Here is a 6,000-nt window from a genome sequence, read left to right as displayed (position 1 = left end):
TACATTGACGCAATGTCACTAATAACAGTAGCATTTATAGAGAGCTAAATCACACTTTCCTTGCTTAAGGCCTTTCTCTCTGACCTTTGAAGGTTTGATCACAAGACATGACGTAAATCATCTGGAGAGTTTTCTTCACCTCTGCTGAGTGAAGGATATTCCTACTCTGTGATAGCAGAATTAGTCTTGCATATAAAAGAAAGAAATATACTGGAGGTATTTATCTTTCAGGGCACCTGAGTTCTCTGCTTCTCAAAGTCACTCTGTGCAATGGCAGAGCTCTTTCCATCAGTTGAGGAGGATCCTCTAGCACTGCACAGAGATAGACTCTCAGTTCCAGATGGTTTGAATTTTCTGCTCACTTATTAAAACCAACATAAAACTCCCTAAAGTAACAATCCAGCTATTTTCACCAAAACCGAAGTTTCTCAGGCTAGCAACTTGCCCATTAGTAAAAGCAAAACGTTTAGGGAGAGCAGTGCCTGGGCACAAGGGCACAGCACTGTGTGTACTCTGAAATCCCACTCACTCTGGGACTCAAAGTGCACTCAGGAGAAGGAAATGAGCACCTCCTTCAGTTAAACTGGTGCTCAAGCCAACGGGCATTTCACAGGTGCTCTCCAGGTATTCCAACAGCCTGCAGAAAGAGACAGAGCTAAATTCCCACATATTTTAGAGAAATGCCTTGTCCTGTGAACTTACCGGGATATTCAGACTGTAATCACTTCAACACTGGGTTTATTTTAGAAGACAACACAATATTAAATCATCACACTATTGTTTGTGTCAAACACCCTTTGCCTTAATTAATAAATGTGTGCCTGGTTTGCTGTGAAATCTCAATAGAAGTTACACAACACTTCTCAGCCAAGTGCTTTTTCTTGCATGATGTGAAAATCACTTGTGTTGTAAAGAGTGAAAAAAAAAAAAAAAAAAAAAAACCAAAACAAAAAACCAACCAAACAAACAAACAAAAAACCCCAGGCTGTGTGTTTGAAAAGAAGCTGTGGAAAATACATCAATATTTGCAATTACAGTGGCAGCTGCTGCTATGTGAGCAGTCAGGGATGAAGGCTGCTTTTTCATGGATCCCATACCCCTTCTCCCCACTCTGCCCCATCCCAGCTCTTCCTTCCTCTGCTCCTCACTCCTATGTTATTTCCCATCCTTTCAGGCACCCTGCAATGGCCACACTGCAGTCTTCACTGCTGGCCACATTCCCTAAACACCAGCTGAGCAAAAGGCACAGGGATCCACTCCCTGCAGGGGAGGATGGTGTGGGTTAGCAGAATGCTAATCCTCCCAGTTTGGATCTGCCCTCCCTGATCTCACGTGACTTTGACGAATTGGACATTACTAAGAGCTCATGACATCTATCAGATTTGGTTCAAGCTGACCAAGGGGTTCAAAGGCATTAGAGCACAGAAACACAGGCTGATGGCAGAGGGTGTAATTGCATGAGACTATTGCTTGAGAAAAAGAAGCTTAAAAAAATCATCAAAGGACAAAAGTCACTCTGGAACTGCAGGGAAGGCTGACAGGGCTGAGCTAAGGAGGAAGAAAATGGAGTAGCTTCCCAGGGAACTGAAAGATTTCAAATTCTTTGCTCTTCATTCCAAATTATCTCAGTAAACTGATAACTATCACATCAACCCACCAACAACCTGAGGATTTAAATAAGCTTTTTTGCCACCAGCACATATAAACCCCAATGTATTCCAAACAGATGGTTTATTTAAAGATCACATTATATGTACTACAATCAATATTCAGATTATGCCAGGGCTGCTGCAAGGAAAAAGATATCATTTTAGGCATGTAAAACCCCTCCAGTTTGGACAGAGGTTGGGCAAGAGTAATCAGCACTTCTTAAAGTCTTAGAAATGTAGTGAAAGAGCTGAAGTGTGTGTAATTACCAGTGAGAGGCATTGTAGCAAAGCAGATAAAGTTAATTATACAGTACAGGAGCATTTTCAGTTGATGTGGTAGTAATCATAGTCAACAGAGAAATGCCCAACAGAAGGATCCATATACAATAAAAGCAATCATGGGATGAAAGTGTACAGCACAAATTACCTAAAAAACAAAGGCAGACACTGACACATAACTGGAGCCACCAAATTAATGCAGATTTGTGGATTTCTACATGCAGTAGGATACCTTAAACAGCAGCACACCTTACCTTGTGCATGGCACCCCCCCTAAAACTGTCACATCAGTCTGGAGGAGGTATCAATATTTGTGCTCCATATGGGCACCAGCCTGTGATGATATTGACACCATTTATCATGGGAAACACTGGGTGCTATTGCTGTGTATGAAACAAATACATCAGTGGGTTGGGCTAGAGTATCTGTTTTCTGAAACTAAATCCATACTTAGGAGACAAGACACAACAAACAGACCTCACTTTGATTTCAGACTCGCAGGCAACCATCTCCCATGGACCCTCCTTTCTGCACTGTAACAGGCAAGCTGCAACACAGGATCTGAGACAAAAGGTTCAAGCAAAACACATTTGTGTGTGTATATTTACACATGTCCATAAATGTCATTTCAGTGTCTCTTGGTTTGATGATGGGACAGATACTGAGCAAGATTTCACTTCCCTGCACCAGCAGTGCTCTCTCCCCCTCCCCATTACAGCCATTTCACCCAGGAGCTGCCACTTGCTGCATGTCCTCATGGCACCAAATCCACTGGGTTCTCACCTGTTCAGAAAGAGCTTCTCCCCCGAGATTTCCTGAGGCAATAGTGTTAAATATATCCAGCCTCAGGCAGCAGTATGCCACCACCCTTCCCTGCACCCAGGGCTGCCAGAGGTGTGGAGCAAAGGAAGAGGCTCCTCCACTGCCCCTACCTGTCAGTTTGATTTCTCATGGCCATTACACATTAATAGCTTTTCAGATCTCTAAGGAGCCCTCTCTTCCCAGGGTAATAAACTCCCCCAACATGTCTGTTGGTTGGAACACCCTGACTCTAATGCTGCAAAAGACTTAATTTGGGCACTGTGTAAAATGTTGCCCTCAAAACAAGGATTTACTGATTTGAAAATATGCAAGGGAAGAAAAGACACTAATTGCTGTGAAAAAAATACTTGGCTGATCAGATGCAATTAGTAACATGGAAAGGATGACAAAAGAATATCAGGGAGGTCAAGAGATGCAGAAATCCCACTCCAAGGGCATTTTCTAGCTGTTCTTACACTGGTGCCAGGGCTTGTTTAACACCAGCCAGCCCGTGGAGCTGCACTAGCAGAGGGCTCGACCCTGTGTTTTTCACTCCTTGCTGACACAGACTGTAGTTTCTGAGAGCCAGACTTCCTGAGACAACAGTCATACCTATGCCAACAATAATTACCTAGGAAAACAGGCAATTTCTAGGAGCTTATTCAGAAGAAATCAATGCCTAGCACTTGTATGCTTACACAGTGCCACTGTGAGTATTGCTGTCAACACTTCCACGACTGAAGGGCAAAGAATGAAGCCAGATGTGATTTAAGTACCATCTTTTCCCAAGTTCAGTTAAACCACCCCTGCAAATGAAACAAATGCACTGGCCTTGAAGATGCCTGAGGATGACAGCAAGGTATGAAAGCATAATTGGTATTGCTGAGGTGAGCCTGCAGCTCACAGCATGGTGGCTGTGCACAAAGAGCTTTTTGTTACAGCATGGACAGGTCGAACAGCTCCCAGGGCCCTTCATGCCTTCTGCAATGGGATTTAAAGTCACTCAGCAGCACTTGGGTGCAGTCCCAGGTCCTGCTGCAGATCCTGATCTGTTGGCAGAGGATGCTCACAGTGCCAGGGTGGTCCCTGTCTCTAAAGCCTGGGAGAGCCAGGTAAAGCTGCAGGACCTTCTTGGAGAGGAAAGGGGAGTGCTCTGTGACCTGCTGCTGGAAAGTGCCACATACCCTGAGTGATGGGAGCTTTTTCCTTTGTAGGCTGGGAGAGAGGAGCCCCTGCACTCAGCAGGGGTGGACAAGCAGAGGGATCAGTGACAGACACAATCCCTGGCTCCCTTGATGGCTCTGGCAAGCAAAATACTCGACTCCTGATGCTGCTATAACAGGTATGTTACACATCCCTGCCGGCAGCAAAGTGGTGCCTGGCTGGACACAGGGGTCTGCAAACCAGGCTGGGGAAGGGACACAGCAGGTTTTGGGTGGTCTGTGCCCCTGCAGAAGGCTGGCAGTCCCCAAAGATTTCAGTCAGCATTCAGCAATAGCAGGGCTTCTCTTGGCACCCTGAGGGGGGAAAACAGCCCAGCAAAGCACTCAGAAGGCAGAGACACCGTGCAGTTACTGCTCTGAAACACTGGCACCTTGTGGCAGCTCAGCCCCAGCTGGACATGCTGTGTCTGGCTGTCCTGCTGGACATCGGGGTGGCTTGGGCACGGCTCCAAGAGCCAGGACACGAGCAGGAGCAACATCACACAGAGATACAGAAAGCCACCTTGCTCTGGGCAGCATTTAGTAACTAAAAGCTGCTGCTGGGGAAGGAGGAGATCTGGAAATCTGTAGTTGCACTTTGAGCCCTGTTTGTGGCCTCCCAGAGCTACAAAAATGATAACGAGGAGGGTGGCATGACTTGGGATGCCCATGATCACTGTCTGGGGCAGTGGCCACACAAGATGTGTCCAACCCAGGAAACTGCAAGGAGTAAAAAAACCTCTTGATGTGTGTGAGCATCACCAGGGCATGCACATGTAGCACATCCATACTGTAACTCTTCAAGAAAGAGATACAAGGGGCCATCACAAGGCTCCTCACTGCCCTGATGCACCTTGTAAGGAAGGAAACAATCATTTGAAAACCTTTCTGAAATAAAAATTAAAAAAAAAAAAAAATGGATCCATTTGAATGCTGTAAGACCACATTAAATTATGGCCACCACAAGGCCTTATTTCATCATATAAATATTTAAGATACAACTATTCTCCCTGAGTTGTTTTTTTTCACATTTAATAGTGAATGTCACAGGTGTGTACCCAGCTCTTTTTCTCCCTGTTACTGCTGAAATACACATAAATATGAAAATATGGGCAAATATTTACAGGCAATAAATGCTGTGTGGGGTAATTAAAAAGTGTTTCATATGGTTACAAAACAAAACACAACATTTCAGTAATAACTGAACCCAGGAAAATTAAAACTCAGTTCCTTTACTCTTCTCACACCTAGCAGCTTATTTTGTAGCAAATTAAAAAGCAGCAAATCCAGAAATGGGAGAATGAAGAAATTTTTCTCCCACAGTACATAATGAATCTGTGGCTTTTACTGCCACAATGAGCCGAGGATACCAAACCCAGCGAGGCTGACAGGGTGTGGGTGTTTCTATGGACAGTGAGAATGGCCAGAACTATAATGGTTATGAATGATGTGAATTTTGGAAGAAGGCAGACCTCCAGCTGTGGCTGCAAACCAATCTTTATTAGGGATTAGGAAAAGAGCTATGGTGACAGCCAGGTTATCTGCTTACAAGGGAGCTGCACATACTTTCCACCTTCCACCCGTCGCTGGAGGGACTGTCTGCAATAACTGTGTGTTGGAACTGGTTCAATTTTTTTTGTCTTCAATTTTTGTGAGCTAATCCCAGCTCAGCCACTCAAACAAGCAACATCCACCCGTGTGTGCAATGCCTGAGCACTTGGAACATCAGCCTTACTTAGCAGAAAAAAACCCAACCATCATTTTCTTCCCAAACAAGGCATGCAAAGAATAAACAGCATTCCTTAGCTCCAGAGCACACTGCCTAAGGAATAGAGCTGGGGACAAGATGCAAAAAAAACCCCACCAAACCTCAATATGTGAGATGACTAAAAGTGTGTGTCATTAAAAAAACCCTAATTAATAGGCCCCTGAGCAAATGCAAAGATCAACAGGCAAATAACATAAACACTGCTGCAAAAAATCTGTGTGCTGCTCCCCTCAAAGCACCAAAGCCATTGCTTCTTGCGCAATCGATACAAAAGTGATTGCGGCTCAAAAAGAGAAACAGG

Source organism: Zosterops lateralis (genome assembly GCF_965231275.1).
Source record: "Zosterops lateralis genome assembly, chromosome: 11".
NCBI classification, from domain to species: Eukaryota; Metazoa; Chordata; class Aves; order Passeriformes; family Zosteropidae; genus Zosterops; species Zosterops lateralis.
The sequence above is the reverse complement of the archived record's forward strand: the minus strand, read 5'-3'. Positions refer to the sequence as shown.